The sequence below is a fragment of the Sus scrofa genome, chromosome 4, assembly GCF_054392235.1.
Source record: "Sus scrofa isolate SSC_HxYL_T2T_F1_AM1 chromosome 4, Sscrofa_HxYL_maternal_Yorkshire_Landrace_v2.0, whole genome shotgun sequence".
NCBI lineage: Eukaryota > Metazoa > Chordata > Mammalia > Artiodactyla > Suidae > Sus > Sus scrofa.
This window is the reverse complement of record NC_139386.1, coordinates 76,596,335-76,623,902: the sequence shown is the minus strand read 5'-3', so window position 1 is coordinate 76,623,902 and position 27,568 is coordinate 76,596,335. Positions and strand designations below refer to the sequence as shown.

The 27,568-nt window shown below is 39.5% G+C and overlaps 1 protein-coding gene and 1 long non-coding RNA gene across 4 annotated transcripts in view; one reads left to right on the top strand and one right to left on the bottom strand.

Moving 5' to 3' along the window:
* Positions 1 to 27,568, bottom strand: part of LOC106510074 (uncharacterized) — a 188,340-nt gene that overhangs the window by 61,667 nt on the left and 99,105 nt on the right. The window lies entirely within an intron of this gene.
* Positions 17,608 to 27,568, top strand: part of CLVS1 (clavesin 1) — a 151,275-nt gene continuing 141,314 nt past the window's right edge. Inside the window, exons 1-2 of one of the 2 annotated variants that reach the window (XM_013996738.3) lie at positions 17,608 to 17,774; positions 18,680 to 18,781. The gene's annotated coding sequence lies outside the window, so the exon portion shown is untranslated. The remainder of the gene's footprint in view (positions 17,775 to 18,679; positions 18,782 to 27,568) is intronic. The other variant, XM_001927833.7, reaches the window with a different exon arrangement.

The following is a 27,568-nucleotide window of genomic DNA, read 5'->3' as shown; positions in this document are numbered from 1 at the left end:
ATTAGACTCCTAGCTTGGGAAGCTCCATATGCCGAGGGCGCGGCCCTAAAAATAAATAAATAAATAAATAAAGATTTCCCATTTTTCAAGCAGATATTTAGCATTTTATAAATTTTGTATTTAAATTTGTATTTTTCTGGTTGCATTTAAAAATTAAAACCAACAGAAACAAAATAAAATAAAATAAATACTAACCCTTAAACACTGCCCCTCAACACATACATAAACATAATCTTCCATTATTTTAAAAGTTTTCTTTACTTTGGATCACTTATGCTTAGCCTCATCCTTTAGTATGAAGGATACAGCTGACTATAATTTTATGGAAAATTTGTCTTCAGCCTGGAAAGAAAGAGCAACTTCTTTATTTTCCATATATTGTTTAAACAACTGTGATTAAAAAAAAACTTTCCATACCAGTTTAGTTTTTCCTCTTCTTATGACTAATCTAAACATCCTTCTTAATTGCAAACATATTAAGTGATAATCGTGACTGAGGTACATAGCTAATTTGGGTTTATTGCCTTTTTATATGTATAACAAATATGAGCTTTCCAAGTTGGTATAATTACGTTTCAAGGGCCATAAAATATGCTTAATTTTACTGTAACTATATTGTCATTTTGAGTTAATTTATTTAAGAAAATTCTGCTCACTGCTATTAAGGAATCTATTTCAGGACTGGGTATGAAAAAGGCCATTAATTAACTCTTTACTGATGGATTGATCATGGAAGGAGCTGCCACTCATGGGCCCTGGTGGTTACTCAGCATGATAAAAAAGTCCTGATGCCAGCTGTATGGTCATAGTAGAGTCATTTTGAAGTTGTAAGAATTAGAGATGGCTAATTTTTCTGGATAACAAATTTTAAAAATGACATTCTGTTATTTTAAATGCCCCATGTACTATCAGGCAATCAACAGCGATTTCATTGTGCCCAGTGTTGCACGAAGAGCCAATGGGCGATTTAAAAAAAAATTGGCATAAGAGCTGTTCTTTCAATACTTTTTTAGAGAATCTATTTTATTTTGTTGCCATTTGCTTGGACTAGATGAAACATTCTTTGGCTTTATTTTCCCTGCATTATTGCTAGGTGTATTCCCTTATTCCAGCTAAAATTAGCTCTATTTCCCTGACTTTAAATCTTCTTGACAGTTATTGATAATGCCATTTCTCTACTCCAATGAATCACTTAGCCGAGGACATACTTAATTCCTTTAAACTTTCTCTTCTTGTTTCTTCCCCTCCTCCGTCTTAACCAAATTCTGATTAGTGAGCTCATTACTATTTGTACCTGGGTGTCTTTTAACATGTAGCGATGTTGAAATGTTTTCATTAAAGCAGGGAAATTGCTACCTCCCTCTTTCATCACACCGCTATTGATTTTCAGGGCCCAAGAATCTATCTCCATTTTGAAGATATATCATGACAAAAGAGGACACAATCAGTGATTATTTTTAAGTTTGGGTGGCTTAAAACTAACTCAAAACACATCCTTTTTCTCTAGATGAAGTTGTTTAAAATTTGGTACTACTTTCCTAAATTGATTAACACTTATAGTGTCTTATCTCTTTATAATTCATATTTTAGACTCTGTTCATTTCTCCAAGTGCAAACAGGGTTGTCAGACAGCTTTAAGACTGCAATCATTGAGTAATACATAAAGAGTGCAACCGAATAAGTAATTTATGGAAGGGCTCTTTGGTGGTGCAAAGAATTAATGAACTTTCCGAAGGTGCCCAATTTGCAATCCAGGGATAGCTCAGATGCTGAGAGATGTTGACTTCAAGCCAAAGAAGTAAAGATTACAGAATTAAGAAAACTGGGGAGGGGGAGAATTATTAGCTAATTCAGAGACTGCAAACAGGAGAACTCTAGGCTTCAGCTGGGCTACAGATTGTTTTCATTTTTTCAACTTTGGTTTTGAATGCTTTGAGGAAAGGCAAAAAAAAAATCTGTCCACCACGCTTTCCAGCATCAACACTGCCTGACCCCCTGAAACCATTCATGCATTGGTATCACCTGCCTGGCACCTCAAGACATTTCAACCTGTAACCCAGTTTTCACCACAAGGAGATGGGGAAACTGTGCGGTAAGTGACTTGTTCATTGTAACATGAGCTAGGAGTTTTACAGATGTACATTTCACAAACATCCTGACTTTCCCTCCACAGCCCTTGCACTTTTATCTTTGGTTGTGTTTGTCTGAGAGAGTCAAGTCAGAACCAACCACAACAACAAAATCTATGAATGAAATCACAAAAGTATTTTATAAAGGGAATGATGAAAAGGAGCTTAGTCCTGTAGGTTGGATAATTTAACCAAGCGGCAGGAGAAAGCTGGGTTTTGAGTCTTATATTCAAGAACCCTTACACACACACACACACACACACACACACACACACACACACACACACAGTTTATTACTTAACTTTGCAAAATGAAAGGAACAGCTAGTAAAGGTGATTAAATTATGACATTTCTATAGGCATAGAAATTTGTTTCCAATTTTATTTATTTCCAAATAAACTTGTTGAAGGTGCTTACCTTTAAAATGTCATGGATCCCCCAAAGAACAATCCCCTAAATTAAAATAAATAAGTAAAATCTCATGGCATGCTCAGAAATGATTTTCTCTTAGCTATCATGTTACTCATGCAAAGTTTCCTTATGTCAATATGACTTCCTTTCCAAAAGATCCCTGGGGTTGGCAGTGGCGTTTCTTAATTTAAGTCACCATGCATATGGTAATCAAGAACCACAATTGCATCATAGAAACAGAAAAGGAAAGAGCAAATTTTAGTTTGGGGATTTCTGAACTCCTTGCACTTTCTGACTCAGAGTTAAACATTGGTTAAGAGAACAATGCTTTTGTGGTTTTTCTAAGATACTCGGAATACACCATTAATAATCAGGACAGGTGCCCACAGAATGAAGGACAAAGTAGAGACAGGTAATTAAAACGACACTCTCCCATCATTCTTGGTCCAGCAAGGGCTATCAATACACACTCACTTTTGTTTACACTCTCTTTTCAGCCTCTTTGCTGTCTGTTTCTCGGTCACTTTGTGATTAGCAGATTTAGAATAGCTTTTCTTCTCTTTTTTCTCTTCTACAGGGTGATCTCAAACACTCACAGCAGGAGATCTACGCGAGGTGGAAAGATTGCTTGAAAAATCCTTGCATGTATGCACCAGTAAAGTTATCTTTCTGGCAATATTCTTTTATTTTCAGATTTTAATTAAATTAGACTCAGTTTCTGAGCCACCCCTGTGCACCACAGCGATTTCTCATACCTGTATCCAGCTCTTATCAGATGCACTCTAATTGTCTGCTCACACATTTGGCTCCCTCATTTGACTTTATGCACCTCAAGGACATGGGATTATGTCTTAATCGGTTTTGTATTCTTGGCACCTAGCATGGTATATGTGATATTATTGAAAGAAAAAAAATGAATAAATAAAAACCATACAAGATCACAGCTATCTGTGAAGAGGCGTGCTTTCTTAAATGCCCAAGTTTTAGTTAATGTATAAAAACACAGAAATGAAACACAATGGTTGACCCAGAAGAACCAGGGAGGACAGTTTATGTAGGGTACGGGGCCAGCTTTCCTCAGATCAATAACCCAGGCAGATCAGAGGACACAGAGGCTACCACTGACCTCAGATGCTTTCTCTATCCGCTAATCGAGTTCGCTTCTTCCTCTGCTGTCTTGTTTCTTACCTTTGCTACCTCTTTGATGGTCTGTGGCCATAATTCTTTGTTTTTAGATTATTTGTTTATTTATTTTATTTTATTTTTTATTTTTTGTCTTTTTAGGGCCACACCTGCAGCCTATGGAGGATCTCAGGCTAGGGGTTGAATCAGATCTGTAGCTGTTGGCCTACACCAGAGCCACAGCAACACAGGATCCAAGCCATGTCTGCAACCTACACCGCAGCTCTAGGCGACACTGGATCTTTAACCCACTGAGCGAAGCCAGGGATTGAACCCGCATCCCCATGGGGTGAAATGCTCACAGGTACCCAGGGACATGTCCACCTAGAGTCTGTACCCTCCCAGCCCCATGTTCCAAGTACCTGGAATGCAAGAATCTCCTGTTCAAAGGGCCCCAAAACCTGCATGTGGGGGCGTGTGCACCTCTTCCAAAGGCCCTGCTTCCTGAGCGCATCTGAGCTACCGGATGGGTGAAGGCTGGCTGAGCTGTGTTGTGTGGGACACATATGTGTGTCCATGAGGCTCCCCTAATATAGAACACAGCCAAGGGCGAATGTAGAAGGGGGTGACCTATTGGTGGGGGTGGGGAAGGCCTCTCCTTTTACTGGATTTCCACTTTCAGCTCCCATAATTGTTAGAGCTTTTACAAATATTGCTTCACTTGTCCCTCACAACAGTTCCACGTGGAGGAAATTGGGGTTTTACTGGGAATTAGAGGGAATTACTAAGGTCTCAGGTAAAGTCATTTAGTCCACAAATATTTATTGATAGATATAGTGAGGAGCAAAAACAGATGACCTCTTCTCTCATGAAACTTTCTATGTCCACTAAACAAGCCAAGAAAGACAATCCAGTAAGTGGAGGAAAGGCTCTGACTGTACACTCACTACGGGCAATCACGTGTGCTGTCCCCCAGTTTCTATTTACCAATCTTGAGTTGCTAGGAACTGTTTAGACGCAACCTCCACTATAATTTCAAAAATTAAAAGGTCTTGGTAAATTTGTTTCCTTTTTTTTTTTTAACATTTCCCCCTATGTCCTGTCTTCAAAGCGGATGTTCAAAACATCTCTGCTTTTCTAATTTACAGGTATTAGACACAACTTTCTAGGTTCTCTGATAGTGTTAGTACCACAGACTAGTTTGGAATTTGGTTATATGTGTTGCTGGATGTCATCAGAGATTTTATACACATATATATAAAATCTACATATGTATTAAATCTACTACATATATACATATATATATAATTTTATATACTATATATGTTATATATATAATTTTTTTCCCTTTCCTTCAGTTGGAACAGGGGCCTTGAAATCACTTAAGGCAACTTCCCTCCTCCAACCCTCACAAGCTTAGGACCCGGCCCCTTGGAATGACTTGGTGGATCTCTCTCAGAAGAGGAAATCATCCTGCAATCACTAAGAGTAGCTTTTCCCTGGACCACAAGGGTGCTCGTCCCTTGCCTAACCCCATGCTCCTGGGACCTCTGGTTCAGGATGGTGCTGAGCACTGGAGCAATAACAGCTTGAGTACGTGCACCACCTGGGTAGGAACTGGTTCTCAGAGATGACATAGGGCTGTGAGAAACTCTGCCCGGGTGGACTAGTCAAACTGCACCCCAGTTTTGGTGAGGGGGGGGCCTGCAGCTTCCTTTTGGACTTGGGGGTTCTTAGACAACACAGGGGAAGTAGGGACTTCCTGCCCACAAGGTTTTCAGAGATATTTAAGTAAGGTAAGAGACTGGGGACTCTTATCACAGAATTTGTGATGCAGGTCTTTTAGGTTACATTTGGGATGAAAAATAAATGGGGCTTAAAAATCCTGAATTGTGTTTCCTCACCCCAATCTCCCTTCTCCTGACGACACAGCTCTGCCCACATGATTTCCTACCCAAAACTTCTTCCTCCTCTAGAGTTCCCATGTGGCTCAGCAGAAACAAATCTGACTGGTATCCATAAGGCCTTGCTCAGAGGGTCAGGGATCCAGTGTTGCCGTGGGGTAGGCTGCAGATGCGGCTGGGATCCTGTGTTTCAGTGGCTGTGGTGTAGGCCAGTAGCTGTGGCTCCGATTTGACGCCTGGCCTGGGAATTTTCATATGCTGTGGGTGGAGACCTAAAAAAAAAACCAAAAAACTTTACTTCTCTTTTGCATCCCACCTCCCCCAGCTTCCCATGGGGCAAGGAAGAAAGGCCACTTTTGGCCCAGATGTGCTTTAGTTTCTTCATTTCTCCCAAGTCTTCATGCAAAAACTCTACTTCTCTCTACCTTTGCTTCTGTCTTTTTCCCAAGGACCAGTTCTCTTTTTTCTTATGGTTATCTCAAGTAAAGTCTTCCCAATTGCAAATTTAGAAACCAAACTCTTGTGGTTGCTGAAAAGATCTGCAGAAATAATTCCACACGTATTCCAGTTTTGAAGAAAGAAGAACCCACAGCAGCTGAAATCCATTTGGAGTCTATTTGCAGCACTAATTTCCAAAACCAAAACTCTCCTTTGATTCCATATTAAGATATACACTGAAAGATATAAACTTTAACTGTACCACAAGGATATTTGAAATATCAGTCCAATAAGATACATATGGAAGATGTTTGCCTGGTTGATTGTTTATTTATGAATATGTGTATATACAATATAAATGTTAAACACAGTGAGTTTAGAACCCAGTAGATATTTAACCCAGTTTCAGAGTGTCAGTAAAATTTTTGGTAAAATTACTGTGAATTACAGAAATAACAGAAACTGCTTAATTTTTATTAGAAGAAATGAGGTCTCATCTAGCATGCTAGTATTTGTCATGAAGGCATAAAATTACATGAATAGAAGACAAAAGTGAATTTTAAATATCTTATTTTAAGTAGGATAAGAAGTCAGCATTCTTAAATATTTTCTGTACACATTATTAATCATATTATTCAAAGCATGGGGCAAAAGGATTAATTTTTAAATTAAAGGGATAGTTTAAATATGCTAAATAAATAATGAACCTAATAAAATACACACTTACTGAAGTTTATCCCTTGTATTAGAATTTTTCTTTTGGAATTCAAAACGATGTCCAATTTCTGCTGAACCTAATTTTTTTTTTTTCCCACTGTACAGCAAGGGGGTCAGGTTACTAATTTTTTTTTAATCATACGTTGACATTTGGTATTGAAGAGCTATTTTATCATGAGTTTTATATTAGACTGTTATACTGAAATAGGAAAGAAAAATAAAGGAACATAGTAAGATCATTACATATATACATTACAAATATCATATATTTTAAAGCAAAAATACTTTTAAAAGTATTTTTAATACTTTAATAAAAATTATTTTATTTTTGAAATACTTTGTTCTAAAAATTTTAGGACACTATGAGTTAATTTCCCTGGACTTTCATTAGTAGCAACAAAGTCCCTTATTAGCAAATATAACAGCTCAAAAAAATAGAAGTTCTGGAATAATTTTATCCCATGCTTTGCAATACTTAGGGCTTCGTAAGCAATAATTTATGACCAACGTGTTCATGCACTTTTTACAGTCTTCTCTCAAGAGCATTAAACCTCACTTGAGACAAACGTTCTTTTCTGTCTTAGAGACAATTAACTAAAACTTGGAATGTGAAGAAAACAATCCTCTTCACAGACAGATATTATCTTGTGTGGTTTTATTCATTCTTTTTTTTTTTCTTTTCAGTAATATCACATATACCATGCTGGGTGCCAGGAATACACAACCGATTAAGACATAATCCCTATCCTTAAAGTGCATAGAGTCAAATGAAGGAGCTGAATGTGTGAGCAAACGAGTGCATCTAAAGATGTTCATGAACATGTACAACAAATAACTAACACGTCATGAAGTTCTGAACACCCTGCGTGTTCCCTTTTGAGAAAAGTACACATGGGTGCTCCATAATAATTATGTCACCCCGCCAAAACTCTGGTCACAACCAATCAGAACAGGGCTGGTCCCCAGCAAACGGCAACTAGCAATGCGACCAACTATTATGCTGCCTATGAGAGAGTTTTTACCTGAGAAGACACTTCTCACTTGATAATGACGAAGTGAGCCAATCAGATCGCGGTTCTAGGAGCGTTTGAATGCAATACCCAGAGAGAATCTCCGCCAGCAGAGCGGGGAGAGACTCAGGGAAAGATGACAGTGGGTATCAAGCATAAGCAGCTGAAGTCATGAGACCGAGAGGAGAAGAGGGAAAGAAGCAGTGGATGGAGGCAGAGAGCATGGGGGGAGGAGCCAAGTCTCAAGCCAGGACTTGAGACCACAAGAGCCACACTAAGATAGGGCATTTTTTTTAGTTCTCCAAGAGGCTCGGGGCCCCAATTCTGTGGGATTTGTACAATAAAACAGTGGTTAAGAACCCTGGGCTTGGGAAGAGACATGGGTTATGCCCCTAGCTGCCCAAATAATTCAGCCATGTACTTAAAACTCTCTATGACTCAGTTTCCTTGGTAAAATGAGGGCAATAAAATGCCCCCTCATGGGACTGATAGTAGGATTCAGTGACATATTGCTAGTAAACTCCCTACAATACTGTTTACATATAGTAAAAGATTAATACATTTTAAATATTATTATATTATTATAAACTGTGTATATTTATAGTAAGCTCCCCCAATGAAGTAAATGAAGTGTGGGTCTGTTCCTTGTGATTTGAAAGACACTATCAGTCTATGGCCATACCACCCTGAATCCACTCAATCTCATCTGAAAGACACTCACCATCACATAGTTATCATGACATAATGAGTCATTTCTCTCTAAAGACACATTTTACAGAGGTTCAGTGAGAATTAAGGCATATAATTTCTAATACTCAACTGCTTATTTTTGCCCTAACAAGAAGAGATGTGTGGAAAACATTAGGATTTACCCAAAGTAATCTGGATAAATAAATGGTAAGCAGGCTCATAGGCGGCCCTAGTGTAAGTAATGCCAGTTAAACTCACTAGTACTTCTTACTTTTCCTCCTAAGGTGGGGTGTTCACTAAGGGGACTGATTTTTAGGGGAGTAGACTTTCTTCATAGGACCAGGTTTCATAGAGAAATTACAGTCTGAGTAGTAAGGTCTTCTTAAACTATTTAGAAGAAATCAGCAGAATCAACTAGAACTGCTTAATAGCAAAGACAGACAATCAAATTCAATTCAAATTAACTTAATGGGCTGGCTCATGGGCTCAGAAAATTGAGGGAAAAGGTGTAGGAACCAAAACCTTGGAACAGGAATGGGACCCATAGAACTTTCTTTTCATAAGTCTTCAAACTCTCATGGGCTCCAGGTCTCCCTATTTTCTTTATCCACTGTGGAGCTCAGCAGCAATTAACCAAATCTGGACCAGAATGTTGGAGAGTCCGGGAGGAAGAGTTCCTCCAAAGGTGTATAACCCAGATGGAAAACATATGTTTACTATAATTCATCTGAAATCCCTAGTAAGAAGCAGAGACTTTTAACTCCAAAGCTCATGCTCTTTCTTCAATCAGGCTGATATCGATTACTGGGTCCTTTTGTTTTCCAGTCACAGAAGTAATAACTCTGATAGCAATGGTTATGTGTCTTTGTTTGAAACATAGTAGACATTTATTACAGGCTGAATTACTTTACTCTTTGCTGTCAAGGATCTCTAACCTTAAGCACCTCCTGCTGTTCAATCTTGCACAATGATTCCTGGGGATGAATATCAGTATAAAATGATGCATTGTTAGTTCTTTGTTTTCAGTCTCGCAAGCATGGAAATGAGCTTAAGTTTGCGCTTCTTTATTAAATTCTACTGCACATCAACCAGTCTCTCCACTGTTCCCAGATACACGCATTCAAGTAGGAGCAAACAACCTATTCTGGGCAATGGTCTCTGAGTAGAAAAATACATGTCACTTCCAGATCACAGCAGGAAGAGTGAAGGTAAGTTTTCATGTATTCATTCCTCCTGATGGCTTTTCAAATGATGGGACTTCTCTGAGTCTGACTTTGTGGAGCAGAGCCCTGCTATCTCCCCTGCATCCTACCTCCCTGCCAACTAGCACTGAACCTCCAGCATGAGAAACACAATTTTGCTTTATTAAGACTCTGAGATCTTTGGATCGATTCATTGTTAAAGCATAGCTTATCATCTCCTGGAAGTGAAGTGCTGTATTAAAAAAATCAATTGTGTAGTGTTGACTTAATGGTTGGTAACATGTGGTTGGTTGGCTGACATCAAAGTTAAGAAAGATAAACTATGTTATGCAGTGGCAAAACTGTCACCTACAATAACTTAAAAGTAAGATTGTATACTTAAGAATTCAAATCTTTAGAGGAATGTGGGTGAAAAACAAAGTCTTAGAAGTAATACACCTTGAGTTTTTTTGTTTTTTTTTTTGTTTTGTTTTTTTTGCTTTTCAGGGCTGAACTCACAGCATATGGAAGTTCCCAGGCTAGGGGTCAAACCGGAGGTACAACTGCTAGCCTGCACCACAAACACAGCAAAGCCAGATCCAACCCACGTCTGCCACCTACATCACAGCTCATGGTAACGCCAGATCCCTGACCACCGAGTGAGGCCAGGGATGGAACCAGCATCTTCATGGATAGTAGTTGGATCCATTTCTGCTGCACCACAACAGGAACTCCTGCCTTGGTTATTATTTGCTGCATTTTGCAAGATAGTAAAGAAAGAAAGGAATGACTAGTTTTATAAGTAGAAATAAAAGCAGAGAGACTTCTATAAATCCAAGACCTTACCGTATCAGAATAGCTGATTAATTTTAAAATTAATTTAATAAAGAAAGAAATAAAGTTAAGAAAGCATTTGATGAAAAGTCCATTAAGACCAAATATTTTTGGCAAGAATCAGATTAAGGGTGTGATCTTGGAGTTCCCGTTGTGGCTCAGTGGTTAACAAGACCGACTAGGAACCATGAGTTTGCGCGTTCGATCCCTGGCCTCGCTCATTGGGTTAAGGGTCTGGCGTTGCTGTGGCTGTGGTGTAGGCTGGTGGCTACAGCTCCAATTAGACCCGTAGCCTGGGAACCTCCACATGCCGAGAGTGCAGCCCTAGAAAAGACAAAAAAAAAGGGGGGGGGAGGTGTGATCTTCATGGTTAATTAAAATTTCTCAATGGTTTAGACTTTTTCAAGAAAAAGATAAGATAAAGGATCTGGGTTTACCACTTACTACTCCAGAGAGGCTCAAGTATATTGAGAGGTAAAACATATATTAAGGGGGTAAAAAAGCAAACAGCAACAACAACAACAACTAGCAAATCTGAGGTCTAAGTCTCCAAAGAACTATAAATATAACATCTAAAGCATTTAGAGAATAATACTTCCCCCCCCCCAAAAAAAAGGGGGAGAGAGAGATGAACTTGGAATAAGAAAACCAGTGAGCCTTAGAGAACTGAAATAACTTGCATGCCCCCAGCCCTAATCTCCTATGGAAGGTAGTGGACTGAAAAACTGCATCTCTTAACGAGGTTGAGGTATATATCTTCCAAAATATTGTAAAGGATGCCTCATCTTGTTTGAAACCTCTTGCTTGCACCTGCCTTAGGTGGAAAATTGGCTAGATGTGAACTTCATTTGATTTTGAGCTTTCCTATGTCACTGCAAAGGAAATGGGCTACCCTGATGAGCTTATGCTCATGGTCCCCAGGACACACTAGGAAGAATCCAGCTTAATGATGGGACTGTGAATGTTGTAACTTTGAACTAATGGATTGTAAGTTACCATTGACACCATCCAGGTCCCAGCTAGAAGAAATCCAACCTCCCAGGGCCACAGTGATGGAGCAACCTCTGACTTCAGCCCTCTAAACCTTTCCAAGAACCCTTGAAATGACAACAAGCAGATGACATCTGATAGTGGTAAAGACAGAAAAACAGACCAATTCAAAGACATAGTTTGTACACCACTTTACTGTCTTTTTAAGCTTGCTTACTCATTTAGACTTTTGAGGAAATAAATGCTAGAATTTATAAACATTTAACTCCATGGTTGTGTGGTTTCTTGAGTGCATACTGCTACTCCAAGAACTAGATGTTTGTAGGGACCCAAGTGAAACAGAAATTGAAACTAAAATTGAAAACTCAATTTCAAAGGAGAGTATATTCTGTAATTCCCATTTTGGATGTGGCCAAGCTGTATGATGGCAAAAAACAGGAAACTTGCAGACTGTGGTGCCAGGGGTCACAGAGAACAAAGGAATAGGAAGGTTTTCCCAGAGACCACAGAAAGGCGCTGATCAAAAAAACTTCTAACTACCCGTGTGGGGGGTCTTGGCCACATCTGTTCAGTGTGATTTCAGAATTACTGGGTTCAATGACTGCCAGGGACCTTCCCATGCTTTCCTTTCTAAGTAGCAGTGTTCACTGTGGTTACTGTTCTTCTACTGTTGCATATGGGATATGTTGGAAGAAGGAGTTGAAAATTATTTGCATTTTTGTTTATATATCTTTAGAACAAGGGGATCATGTCTAAATATGTCGTGGAGATAAGATAACTGCATAAAACCTGGAGGTCTGAAATGTGGAGCTGGATGTGGTGAATAAAGGAATCTTCAGAGATGAGCTGAGTATGTTCTATGTGTGTTAAGAAAGGAATCGAGATATTTTTGGTAACCACAAGGGTAGACTCTTGCATAAACACTGACTGCTCACCAAATATCCCTGAGCTTGCACACATTTCCTGGCTCCCTTTTAAATAGGCAGGGCCACACAACCTGTTCTGGCCAGTGGGCTGTGAGCAAAAAAGACATGTGTTACTTCCAAGCTGAAGCATAAAAATGTAAAAGCAGGCTTAAGCTCTCCATGCATCGTTCTTCCTTGCTTGCGAACTCCTCCCCTGGCCCTTAGGTGATGAGGTAGAACAGAGGCCCTCTTTCTCCTGAACTTCCATACAAGTATAAACAAGAGAGAAGACATTGCTGTGGGAAGTCATAGGCAGTGCAGAGTTAATTTGTTCTTTCAGCATTACCTAGCCTATCCTGACCAAGACAAACACTGAAGCATCAAAATTGGCCTGTATATGAGATAGTAAAAATATCAGGGACACTCTCATGATAATATATTGAGATGTACATTATAAAACATACATAAGGAGAATAAACTATCCTTAAGGTTAAATAAAATACTTTTACTTTCGTAATTTGACCTTAGTCCTTATTTTTTTCCCAGTCCTTAAACATCCAGTTGTCTAGAAACGTGCTGTTTTACCTTTGTGATATCATCCTAACATCGCTCTCATAAATACCAAGATTTCTCTGGGTGTTATCCCATCTGCCTGGACTCTCAGACTTCACCCCGACACGGATACAGCCTTCCTCTGTCACTAGCCAACTCAAAGAAAGCACCTTTCCCTTAAACAAGCCTAGACCATGGTAAATGCAACATTCACAAGGTCTTTTAAGGCAATGTGGAAAGAGTGACTGAGGAATGTCAGGCACGAAGTCAAGGACCATGAGACACATCTGTGAGCAGATGAGCAGACCACACTAGACCCCTTGGCACTGGCTGCTTATACACAAAGGTGGCATGGAGGAATCCTGCAAACACATGTGTAGGCAGCTGAGAAGTGGGAGAAGCTGAAATGGAGGGTGAGTAGCATAGTAAAGTATCAGGACAAGATCAGTCAGGATGAGTGAAGAAAAGAAACCCATCACAGAAGCCTCTGGCTAGCAGTTATCAGCAAAAGCTTTGAGCAAAGATACTCTGGATCCTGGGAAACAAAGAGACAGGTTCAATGCAATGAAGTCACATCTACTGAGTAAAGGGCAGTAGTTCTTCTCCAGAAATTTTATGTGGTATAGAATGGTATTATTATGAACCATACAAGGTAATAGTTTTAAATACATTGGCACTTTGGGATGAAGTCAGTCTTCTAATACAGCAAATATATCTGCTCTAATCATAAATAAAAATGAGTTTTTCTTTAAAAAAAAACAAAACTATTTTTTCACTCTGATCAGTGCAAGTAAATTATAAACCTGTTTTTAAAAGTTTCAGAATAGGAGTTCCCCTTGTGGCTTATCAGTAACGAACCTGACTAGGATCCATGAGAACGTGGGTTCGATCCCTGGCCTTGCTCATTGGATTAAGGATCTGGTGTTGTTGTGAGTTGTGGTGTAGGCTGGCAGCTACAGCTCCGATTTGACCCCTAGCCTGGGAACCTCCATATGATGCAGGTGCAGTCCTAAAAGAGACAGTAAATGAATGAATAAGTAAAACTTTCAGAATAGATGACTCTATTCTGGCAACAAGTAGCTTCTGCGGTCACTCTGTCCATCTCAATGCATCCTATCACTTGATCACTTGATCAGGCAGGAACACTCTGGGATGATTTCTCACCCTCATATAAACAGGGATAGTTTTCTTCTATAAAGATTTCTCAGGAAGGCAAGTACACACACATATCTATATACATACACATATGATTTTTTTTTCTACCTTATGGCTCAAAAAATACAAATAAAACTTGGCTAGGTTATCATGATAACATTCAAAAGCCACAATTGATTGAAAAAAACCTGAAAGGGAAGATGAGATGAGCAAAGTTCATTTGAAACTTTTAAAAAGGGATTTTTTTTTTTTTAAATCATAGGCTAATGAAACACTTAAGTCTTGGTCTTGGTTTATATTTCCGTAGTGGTTGGAAAATGAAGAAAAGGAGGAAGAGAAGCAGAATAATTAACATTAACATCTCAGAAGAAAGGAAAGTCTACAAAGCTTTTAAAGGGATCAGGATCAAGAAGAAATGTGAACATTATTAGACTGCAAATTAATTAGAAAAAACTTTTTTCTCTTAAAAAGTTCCCTTTTGGTGCTACTTGGCAAGTCATGTCCATGATTAGCTACAACTTTGAAGATGTCTCTTTAATTGAGCTGATGTGTGATCAAAACTCAGAAATAACCTCCGATCATTCTGGTGTACTATACTTTTTTGGATAACTTTCTAAATGAAAGTCATAGCTCTACAAAATGTTTTAAAACATATCTGTATGTGGGGGAGGGGTTATATCATTCATTCATTCATTTATTCATTTTTCTACTAAAAATTTTTGTTGTTGTTGTCTTTTTGTCTTTTCTGAGGCTGCACCCGCAGCATATGGAGGTTCCCGGGCTAGGGGCCTAATCAGAGCTGTAGCTGCTGGCCTACGCCCCAGCCACAGCAACACCAGCTCCGAGCCGCGTCTGCGACCTACACTGTAGCTCACAGCAACGCCGGATCCTTAACCTACTCATCCTTAACCGGCAACCTCATGGTTCCTAGTTGGATTCATTATCCCCTGAGCCATGACGGAAACTCCATATTCAACAAATATTCATTGAACTCTAGGCATGCTTCTAGGTGCTTGAGAAGCCATAGTGAACAAAACAGGCAAATTTTCTACCACATGGTGCTTACATTCTATTGGAGAGAGAGATAATATACAGATAAGTAAACAGATATATAATGTTATATTGGAGTTGGAAAAATTCTGATAATTTTAAAGTCTGTGAAATATACATTAAAAGACTGCATTAGGAGTTCCCATCATGGCTCAGCTGTTAGTGAACCTGACTAGCATCCATGAGGACTTGGGCTTGATTCCTGGTCTCACTCAGTGGGTTAAGGGTCTGGCATTGCCATGAGCTGTGGTGTAGGTCACAGATGCAACTCAGATCCAGCATTGCTGTAGGCCACCGGCTACAGTTCTGGTTGGATGCCCAGCCAGGGAACCTTCATAATGTTGCAGGTACGGCCCTAAAAAAGACAAAAAGACCAAAAAAAAAAAAAAAAGACTGCATTAAAATATTTAATGTTTCTTTTTTTAGTAAATATGAAAACTTTAGATAAATATAAGAAAGAAAATCAAGTCATCTAACTTCACAAAAACCAAACTTAACTATATCCTATCCTATGATCTTACCAACTTGATAATGGGGGCGGTAACTGTACCTAGTATCTTGCTTTTTCTTCACTTACCATTTTGTGGGCATGTTTCCTTGTCTATAGTAGTCTTCAAAAGTAAGTGTTTAGGAGTTCCCGTCGTGGCGCAGTGGTTAACGAATCCGACTAGGAACCATGAGGTTGTGGGTTCGGTCCCTGCCCTTGCTCAGTGGGTTAAGGATCCAGTGTTGCCGTGAGCTGTGGTGTAGGTTGCAGACGTGGCTCGGATCCTGCGTTGCTGTGGCTCTGGCATAGGCTGGTGGCTACAGCTCTGATTAGACCCCTAGCCTGGGAACCTCCATATGCCATGGGAGCAGCCCAAAGAAATAGCAAAAAGACAAAAAGACAAAAAAAAAAAAAAAAAAAAAAAGTAAGTGTTTAATAGCTGCAAATAGTACAGGCTATACCTAAAATGTGAACTTTTCATTATTTTTGATAATTTCTGTGATCATAAATTAATGTACACAAACCCTTACCTGTGTATCTGATTATACCTCCAGCATAAGGTGCATAAAGTTGAATCATTGGATCTAAATGTATTTATATTTTATGACACAATGTATGCTATAAAACAGATTTCTCACCATTATCTTAACAATATGAGATACAAGGTAGATTTAAACTCTCAGCCAAAATTGCACTACTTTTTTTTTTTTTTTTTGATCTTTTTGTCTTTTGAGGGTCACATCTGTGGCACATGGAGATTCCCAGGCTAGGGATTTAATTGGAGCTGCTACTGCCGACTTACAATGCCGGATCTGAACCATGTCTTCAACCTACACCACAGCTCACGGCAACGCCAGATCCTTAACCCACTGAGTGAGGCCAGGGCTCAAACCTGCATCCTCTTGGTTCCTAGTTGCATTCATTTCCGCTGAGCCACAACAGGAACTCCAAAATTGCCCCCCCCCTTTTTTTTGTCTTTTTTTGCCTTTTCTAGGGCTGCTCCCGTGGCATATAGAGGTTCCCAGGCTAAGGGTCTAATCGGAGCTGTAGCCGCCAGCCCACACCACAGCCACAGCAACTCGGGATCCAAGCCACGTCTGCGACCTACGCCACAGCTCACTGGCAAGGCTGGATCCTTAACCCACTGAGCAAGGCCAGGGATCGAACCTGCAACCTCATGGTTCCTAGTTGCATTCGTTAACCGCTGAGCCACGAGGGGAACTCCAGCCCTATTTTAAATTACATGTCTATGTTTACAGGAGAAATTAGTTTTTAAAATATATGTTTATAAAGCATTTACCTTTATTTTGTGAATTCTTTGTTGTGTGCTTGTCATCCTTTTTTCTCTTAGGCTGATAGTGTTTTTCTTTTGCTATATGTGATATTTTAATATATGAAATACATATTTGTTGAAATTTTTCTGAGTTGTTATTTGTATTTATGTTTTTATGATATTTTTACATTCAAAAGTATTTTTTGCACTCAGGTTTATTGGCCTTTTTTCTTTAGGATTGCTTCTATTCCTCTTGTGCTTTGAAAACCTTCCCTATTCTGAAGTCAGTAAATCTATTTATTACCTTCTTCTAGTTTTTTTTAATTTTACTTTTTAATTTAGCTCTTTAATCTATGTAGGATTAATTTTGGTACTATGGGGCTTTTACTGGAGACTTTTCCAAATCATTCGTTTTCTTACCACCCTTTGTTAATAAAATAATCCATTCTTTCTCCATAGGTTTGTGTTACTTTCTCATCTGTTAAATTCACACACGCGCTCACACACACACGCACACACGAGTCTATTTCAGAGCTTGCATTAATCTGTTTAAAGGATTCTGTTTTTAAGGTTGTGTGTGAGTTGGGGGGTGGGGTGGGGAGAATGGTTCCAGTACTTTTTGGTCCCAGATGTTACAAAATTACAATAATTCTTCGTATTGTCTTGACGGAACCGGGGGAGAGCATTGGTGAGGAGGCCTTTAGGACCCAGGGGAAAGCCAGGCTCCGTATAGAAGGACAGAGTCTCGGGCGCACACGCCTCCTACCAAAATCACAGCCCCTAGGAGCCGGGGCTCTCTCATTCACAGCTTTCTAGAGAAATCTGAGCCTGAACCTGCCAGAATAGGGGATCTCACCCACTCAGCTCAGCATCGAGGACACCTGCAGACACACATTCCCAAAGCAAGGCTGGGCGGCCGTGTGAAGGTATTTGTTGCCTTTTTTCTCCCTTCTGTATTCTCAGCGCCTCCCCACCTTTCCCCGCTCTTGCGATGCCATGGCTGCGGCGTTTCAGCACTTCGGTGCGTGGACAGCTCCCATCCGCAATCCCTCCGCCCTCCACCTCTCTCGCACCCTACTCTCCACGGTCTCCGTGGTCCATCCTCTTCCCAGCGCCCGCTCAGCCTGCGCTCCTTAAACCATCGGCACCCCCATCTCCACCATCACCGTCATGCTCTCCACCATCACCAGCGCCGTAACTACAGTCAACACAACTGTGTCTTGTCACTTAGACAAAGCCAGAGGTCCGCAGGATAGAGGAAAAGAGCCCAAGTTTTCAGGCACAGGAAGGAAAGTTCAGGTGGACTACACCCCTGAAAACAAAGAGAGACGCCTGCTTGAGAGAAAGGGAAAGTGAAGACAGAAGAGAGACCCCGGGTAGGGGACAGATGGGGCACTTGCCAGACACCAGCAGTTAGCCAGATGCCTTTCAGCAGATTAGAGACTGTTTAGTTCAGGAAATTAACATGGCCTGGGGTATAGTATTATTCCGGTAAAATAGATCTCTAAACTCAATCTGCCTTTCTGGTTTTCCAATGGAGAATCACCAGGAAGCAGGGGGTGGGGGGGACTGATGACTCATATTCACCCACATGCCGTTTTCCTTCCTAGGCATTTATTGCAGAAACTCTGGAATTAAGTTTTTGACTGAAATGTTTTGTAAAATGGAAGCCCCAAAGGTTAATTCGGTGGCCGGAATGGAAATTAAAATGATGGTGGTGATAAAACCTAACAAATGGGGCTTCCATTGGAAAGTGTTATTTGTCCAAATGTCTCTTCCTGTCTACTTATTTAATTTCAATTTTCCAATCTTATATCTCTCTTTGAAACAGAGAAGATAGATCTCTTGCCCAAATGGCCAAAGTAGTAATGATATTCAGAGCAGATGGCCTGGCTTTGTTCATCCTAGTCAAGGACTGACTCAGATTTGGAAGGTGAGATTTTTGTGTGCTTTCTCAAGTAATCAAGTGATAACACCATTTCCCTATAATAGTAAGGGGCAATAGAGTGAACAAAAATTGAAAACACATTTTATGTAACTGTGGTTCTGCTTTTAGAGTGCTAAGCTTTTCTATCTCAGCTGAAAGGAAGTTGGAACATCTTCAAATATCTTGACGGCCCAAACCCAAGTCATAGCACCTCTTTGATGTAGCCAGGACCAGCTGTTTTATAAGAGGTAACAAACCTCAGAAAATAAGTGCCCGAGCCTGTCATAAATAAAAATCCTCTGATGATTGTTCATTTAATCAATTATTACCACACAGCAAAATGTTGGGTTTTTTTTAGCAAATTGTTTTTCATAAAGATACATCTTTATTAAAATGGATAAATGATATTTTCATATGAGAATAATGTCAGTCACATGTAACAACCAAGTTTAAACCAGAGTACAGAAAAGGCTGATTCAAAAATTGCCATTGTATGTTTATTCTGCCTCTTTAAACAGAAAAAGAAGCAAGTTTGTCTAAGCCAGCTTGCTCATAATCAGAGACATTGTCAAAAATAAAGAACAGTCACAAACAAGTATCTACTGGAAGAAGTTTTGAGGAAAAAGTCACACCAAATGCACTTCTCAAATAAGGAATAGTAGTAAGAATTAATTCGGTCAGCATCTAAAATTTGCTCACTTTTGAACTCAAACCAAGAAAACTAGTGAAAATATCTGGTGAAACATTTTAGAGAAGAAGAAAATCTGGTCATCCTTATACTGTCCTTAGACTGATAATATCCATGGTAAACTGGATCTCTCAAATCCCCAAGCAACAAGATTATTCTCAAAACTCCCTTATCTGTCTGCAAAGAATGGTTCGGCTGAGATAATTTTTTAAAGTGTACATATTGCTAGTTCTAGCTGCTTGAACCAGAAACTCATGCCAGGAATCTAGTCCCCTCAATGCTACTTCTTCCTGTGCTTAATACAATTTCCTGAGGCTGGGGAAATTTCAAAGCAAGCCTGCTTTGATAAGATTTACAGGCATCTGTCTCAGAAGCAGTGCCTTTCTTTGACTAAGATATTATACTGAGCTTATTAATTTTTATAGAGTGGCACTATCCTGGCTTCTCCTTTTGTTTTTTCTATAAAGGGCTATTTTGCTTTTTTCATATTTTCAATAACAGAACATTCTCACTTTTATGATGGATTTAAAGGTGAACAGAAAACATTTGCCATCCAGAGTGGCATAAATACACTTTTGTACACATGTTCACAGAGGGATGCATCTTTTTAGAATCATGGAATATAAAGCTGGAAGGTCCTTTATTTCCCCAAAAGGGGGAATCCAGAACTCTTCAGACTTGGTGGTGTCTGCTTACTTATGCAGGCTTTACAAAGGGACACCTTAGTAACCCTGGGAAGTCAAGTCATGACTTTACACATTTCCCCAGCAGAGCCTCCCTTAGTAAATGGACCCAGGCTGACTTGGATATTTTCTGTTTTCCTGTTATACAGTGACCCAGAGGAGGTAACACAGCAGAATGGCTATGAAGTGTGACCACATGCAATCAGCCCAGACATACCACTCAAGCCAAGCCATTACATCGTTCTCTCAAATTTCCATCGTTTTGACCATTTTTCATTTAATCCAGATTTTATGGGAATAAATTCATTTCAAGAGAAAACCCACAGGATGAATTACTATAAGACCATAGCCTCTAATGTTGGCCCCAAGTGTTACATTTCTCTAGAGAAAACCATGCCTAATTTTCAACCCAGGTTTTTCTTAGCTTAATGGAAGTTCATCCTCTTTGGCTTGATTCTTCATGGATGTGGAAATCAACTGATCCCCATTCTCTTCATTAAAAAAAAGCTTTCATTTGTTCAGTTAATAAGTTCCTTATTCTTTACCACCTCTGCTGACTCTCAGAGCCCTTTATCACACTGTCTCTGATGAAGAAACCATTTTCTCCCACTTTAAGGACTTTATATATGCTAATGAGCATGTGAAAGTTTCTTTGTGGGAGGCTGATTTTCTGTGAGCCTTTCTTCTTCCTGACTTCTCAGCCATAATCCATTCCGTCTTCTGGACCCTTTTAGCCAAATCTCCAATTTGTAGATATTGTGCACAACACTTTCTCCACCTCTTTTCCTTAAAATAACATCATGTCATTTCAGCCTGTACTATTGCTCAAATGTCTTATGTAAAATCCTTACCTGTATGTGTGTCAGGTACATAGTGTATTCAGTGTTTTCTATTTTGAAGTTTTGGAGGAAGTAGGAGGAAATTTGTGGGCCTGGAAATGGCATTTGGGAACTCCAAGTCCAGGCTCTATAAATAAAAGGCATCTAGTCTTACGTGTGGTCAAAAGAAAACAAAATAAACTAAACATGTAAGATTTTTCTCTTTCCTTTTCCTCTTCCTTCTTCTCTCTCCCTCTCTCTCACCCTCTTTTGCTTCTTCCCTCTTTCCTTTCTTCACTGCTTTTGGTTGGCACGTAGAGCATGTGTGAGAACAATTACTGAGGTGATCTTTTATGAGTGTCAATGATCCAAAAGAAGGAAAACATTACAGATGTTTTACTGTCCTCTTGGATAAAGTAGCACTGCTGTCTATAGACAGAGTGAGCTCTGCATTCAGGGATAATTAACCTACCTTCTCAACACCTATGATTCATTACTAATCCTCTAGGTCAGCTTCTCAAACATTAATGTGCATGCAATCTGACTGGGGATTCTGCTGCCCATTCAAGTCTGGTGAGTCCTGACATCTCTGTTCCTAACAAACTCCAGTTGCTGCTGATGCAACCCATCCATGGACCACACTTTGAGAAGCAATAGCAAAGAACAAATTCCCTATTTTTTTTAACATGCCCACCTTTATGTCTGATTATTAAACAATGGCACTCACATGAAAACAAAGCAACCCCCCCCATAAGAGGAAATAAGAGCTCAGACACCTTAACTCTAGTTGAGGAAGTTATGGAAATAGCCCCTTTCCTCCTACCTCTGCTGCATTTCACTTTCACCAGGCAGTTTTCTTAATTCTAATTCTTGCTGCTTTCACAGTCTTCCAAATCACATCCAAAAGAAGGATCACAGTCACATCGACATGCTGAGAAAAACACTGAATGGAAATGGGGACCGCTGGGTTTAGTGGTCATTTTTGGGTGACTCTGCCTTTCTGACATTCTTCCAGATCCTCTTCCTCAAAAAGAGTCTAATCTTAGAAAAATATCTTCTTCCAAGTGTTTTTGTTTTCCTTCCCCTAAGAAACACAATGAATCTGCTTTTAAATTTGGGGCATTGACTGCCACTGACTTCTTATGGGGATAGTTTAATGGCACAGAAAAATATTCCAGTTTAATTTTCTATGTCTCAATAATTTTTCCCCTTTAGACTTTATATAAAATACAGTGAGGTATAAGGTAACCCACTACTTTGACTAAAAACTTTTTTACCTAAAAAGGTAAGGAGGCTGAAAAGTCTCCTGCCTTCCTTACAAGTTGTCCTTCCCTTTAACTTCTTGCATTATTTGCCCCAAAGCAAACTAAAATGATACAAATTTTATAGATTGTTCAAGCACAGGACACAATCCTTTGTCGAGTAGGATTCATCTCAGTCCCAGCCTATTCTAATTCTGATCTGTCATCTATTTGGGGTATAAGTTCTCAGCGTCTCTACTCTAATAGAACTCATTCCAATTTACTTTAATCTTTCTTAAGAGCAAGAGAAAATGGGGGCAGATGACTGTGTGCTGATTTGCTATTTTAGAGGGAGCCAAGGGAGTCTACCCAATGAATATTTATGTGGCAAGGGGAAGCCCTGGGCTAGGACTGAGCTAAAGGGGATAGAAAGTTGACTGTGAGCTGGAGCTAAATTCTGGCCACGCTACACTTTCAGATGATTAAAGGCCTCCCTTTTATCCTTCCAGACTACTCTCCCTGCCCCGGGCATAGATAGTCAGTATCCGCAAGTTGACTAATGTTTGATGGAAAATCATTGTATTGGGAGCCAATTTGTTACTCTCAAGGCTTATGTTCCTATGCCAGTACTTATGCAGAGAAGTCGTACAAGCCCTCATGGCCAATCTCAAATTCATCATTTGGAAATAAGGCTCCTTTCTGGTTGGCACCACAGAATGTTGTAATCAACCGACCTCTGAGATTTAAATATAGGTTCCACTGGCGGTAAGGGAGCATATTATTTTTCAGTAAAGGTTTCAAATAGAACTGAGTTTAAAAACATATTTTTGCTCACTGTGATTTCTGATTTTCGTTTTGATATATCAGCAGCATCTGTTTTTATTTCATTTAGTATAAAAATTCCTTTTAGCATTCTTAGGGGAAATACATATTCAGTTAAAATTTTTGAAGGGAGGTTTTAGAAAGGCGAAGAGCCATAAGGGTTAATCTAATTCAGCACACACTTAAAATTTTGAAACAGGAGTTCCCGTTGTGGCACAGTGGTTAACGAATCTGACTAGGAACCATGAGGTTTCGGGTTTGATCCCTGGCCTTGCTCAGTGGGTTAAGGATCCGGTATTGCCGTGAGCTGTGGTGTAGGTTACAGATGCAGCTCGGATCCCGAGTTGCTGTGGCTCTGGTGTAGGCTGGTGGCTACAGCTTTGATTAGATCCCTAGCCCGGGAACCTCCATAAGCCGCAGGAGTGGCTCTAGAAAAAAGGCAAAAAGACAAAAAAAAAAAAAAAATTTTGAAACATACCTTTCACACTTACTGATGGCTGAGGTAGTTGATTATAGACTTTCATGTGGAAAATATTATCACTGAGATTCATGCTTCATCTTTTTTAGTGTTTTATAACTATACAAAGATGAGTATAGTTTCTAATTTTATATTTTTATTAATTTAAATTTTTGTGTACTTAAAATTGTTCTTTGTATCACCAAGACATCCAGAAGTAATCAATATTTGAGGTATTGTTCATGTGTTATTGATGTTCTTATATTTCAAACAGTATTTAGAATTTATAGATTCCATCTTCTGGTCATGACAACGATGTACTCTTTCCTCCATAATTTGGCCAATTTTATATCCCTTAAGTGTTCTTCCCTAGGAATGATAGGGTGTAAGTCTGTGCCTGCTGTGCAAGTGAGTCTGAGAGCACTGGTTCCCAGGCGGTTTAGAGAAAGCACCTATTCTAAGAGGCAGGGTAGGGTCACGGCCAGAACTCGGGCTTTGAGTCAGGTAGGTTTGGGTGTGAATCTTTGTTTTTCCAGCTATATTTAATCTATCTAAATCTCAGATTTATCCTTTTATCTAATAAGTAATAACCTAGCTTTAAAGGTTGGCATGGAGATTAGATCATATACTATCAAAGCCCGAGGCATGTAACAAGGACTCAAGGAATTCTTGTTGGTTTTTTTCTCTCAGTTATAACACTACTTCATTATCTGACTTAATGCCTCATGCTTAGCTGTTCCAGGCCTTGATATCCTTTTATTTACCTGGAGACAAAAAAAGTACAGCATCAACAGAAATATACAGTAGATGTAAACTGGAGCTGTTCATTTTCAAAGCACTTTTACACACGTTATTTCATGTGGTTCTCTGCATCTCCCAGGGAATTATCTTTCTTGGACCAATTGCAGGATTGTCCAATTGTAAAAATGAGAAAAGATGATTGCTGTAAAATGCTTTGAAATAATATATACACATATGCACATATTTGCAGATAAGACATGCTTATTACTATTCTGATTGTTTCAACGATACTTAATGTATGTTTTTAAAGATACTGAAATAAATGAGAATAATAGATGTTGAAATAACCAAAATAGATTACAATTGAATTATTATACTTTTTGAAATGATGTTTTTCACCTAGACCCCTTGGTTCACAACGACTAGTGTATGTGTTTGTGTGTGTGTGTTGTGTGTGACATGGAAATATCCTTTCTTGAGATGGAATTCTGCATGAGAAAATATACAAAATATACAAATATATTTTTTGAATGGAAATCTGAGATGAAGTATGAATATGGAAATGCCACGATTTCAAATATCATTATGATATAAAGACGCTCCTTTCCTCCTCCTCATACAAAAATACTGCTACCTAAATTTCCAGTTCATTAGAAAGAAAGAGCATGGATTAGTAACGGAAGTCGGCTTCTACTTTGGACTCCCCAGACAGTGTAGTGAGCTACTCTTTGTGTATTTGGAATAATCTCTAAGTAAACAGTCATTTGGGCCCCAACCAGCAGTGGGAGAGAGAGTTTCTGAGGCTCACGTTAATCTGCCAAAAGTGCCCTTTTGGACCATCAAGTAGGATAATCTCAAGGTCCAGGATGCTGTGACTCTTCCAGACATGGCAAAGCATCAGTCCTTCAACTAGAATGGCAGAGCCTCTGATGTGTCATTTTAGCTATAGGAAAATACACACGGGAGGAGCAAAAATTCGTAACAGCTGGCAAAGTCAAAGATAGCTAGATATTAAATTGTTCCAGGCATCCATTGATGAAAGACAAGGATGAGATGGTGAGTGGACATTTGTAAGGCATTGTAAAATTGTCTGGTAACCCTAAGGCACTTTTAGGCGTATAGAATGAATGGTAAAAATGGGAAGAATTTTAGGAAAGATGAGCGAGGCTCTGAGAGGGAAGGTGATCTGCTAAAGGTCACATGGGTCTTAAATAGTAAATATTAGAACCTCTCTGCTACATACAAAGACAGCACAGCACAGTAGTAAAGTGCATGGGATTTCAGAAATATTGCTTAAGCTTAAACCCACTTTCTGCCTCTTAGTAACTGGGAACCTAGGGAAAGTCATTTACCATCTCTGTGCCTCAGTTTCTTCATCTGAAAAATGAAGACAGTGATATACTCACTTTACACAGTTGTTCTATGGATTGAGTAAGATGTAAAAAGAGACTGTGTAAATCACTGGGATAATAAACACAGTTATAATAAATTAAAGCAATGATTATTAATACCACCAGGAAAGAAACCACTCGTGATTCTTTGGGTGATCCTAAGTCCAGTGTATCCTTTATACTTGTTTGACCAATTTGGAAAAGTTGAATGAGAACTAAGTCCTTCGTGTAAACAAAAGATAGGGTCATTTGAAAATGCTACATTGGGAGAACATTCTTGTAGCATGGTGTTTTTAGTGCGTTAAATATTATCAGTTGAAGCTGTTATTTAAATAGCAGTCTATTCAGACTTCTGAAATGAAGGATTTGCCTTTAATGGAAAATATTTATCTCATCCTCAGTATGAAGCCCAGTGATCTGGGCTTTCTCACCAGCAACTTCTACTGTAGGCTGAGCACAGAATAAAGATATAGATTGAAGAAAATTTATTTCAGAGATTATAGATTGGAGGCATAACTATGCGTGCAAGCAGGCCATGAAAGATGCAACCTTAACTCGCTCCTGAACCCACAGTAATTTATCTTGGAAACACTGTTGGGTTCCTTGAACGGTAAGGTAGGTAACTTGCTCCCAGCAGCTTTAAATATTCTGTCAGGACAAGCCTTTGCTATGCCGTGTGCTTTGAGCACACTCTTGCCATGGCTGGAACTGTGAACATCACTCAGTAGGTTTCAATAGGCAATGATCTGAAGTACAGTATACCTAGGCTAACTTTTTCTAAGAAAAAAATATTTTGTAGATGAGGAAAGAAATTAAAAGGCAGCTTCAACACCCTCATTTAAGGAAAAGAGTCCTGGGGTACCCAGTTAGAAGAGGAAACTACCTACTTGCTCATGGAAATAATGATCTGACCCCTTTCTTTATTCATTTGTTCTATATGTATGTATGTATATGGTGCTTACTGTAGGCACTGTTCCGGGCACTGAGGATAGGCAGTGAACACAACAAAGTGACTCTGCCCATGGCACTGACCTTCTGTGTGCCAGGCACTGTACTGGAGATATGCAGGTGAACAAGACCCAGGTAATTAATGAGATTCTGTGCAAAGAGTTCAGCATAACGAGGGAGAGAGGAAAATAGCAATAAACTGTGTGTGGTGAGGTCTGAACCCTGAGAGAGGGTTCCTGGAGAAAATGATATCCAGGATGACTCCTAAAGGGCAAAGAGGACTTAATCAGTGGTTATTCTACACAGAGAGAACATCTCTTGCCAAATGCCTTGGTGTGGCTGCATGGCTAGATGGTAAATCTGAAGGGACAGATAGGGACCAGATGATAAAGAGTCTTGGAAACCATGTCCCAAAGTTTTAACTGCATCCCAGGACAGTTAGAAGCTATTGATTGATGTCAATCAAAGAGTGACATGAGCAGATTTCAATGGCAGTACAAAGAACAGATAAGAAAAAGGCAAGGTTGGCAGCAAGAGCACCACAGGGAGAATGTCATAGGACTAAACAGATGAGTGGCCTAAACAAAGACAGTGGAAATGGAAGGAAAGAATTGGGCAGATTTGAGAAATACTAGGGAAGCGACTGCCTTGATGTGGGTGGTAAAGGTGAGGGAGGGATAATAGTCAACTCCCAGGCTTCTAGCGAAGGAAACTACACAGAAGGTGATGTCAGACACTAAGAGACAGAGGTGCAGGAGCAAATTCAGGATGAGGAACTCTAATTAGTTCAGTCTTGAACATACTGAATTTGTGGTGTCTAGGAAATACCTAAGCAGAGTGTTCAGTAAGCAGTTGGGGATGTAGCCTGAAGATCAGGAGAGTGCTATGGACTGAAGCTTTCCACACGCAGGTGTTCAAAGGATGGGTGGGTCCTGGAAAACAACATATTGACATGGTGGGCTCAGAAGATGACTGAGCAGGAATGGATAGAGGTTAGGGGAAAA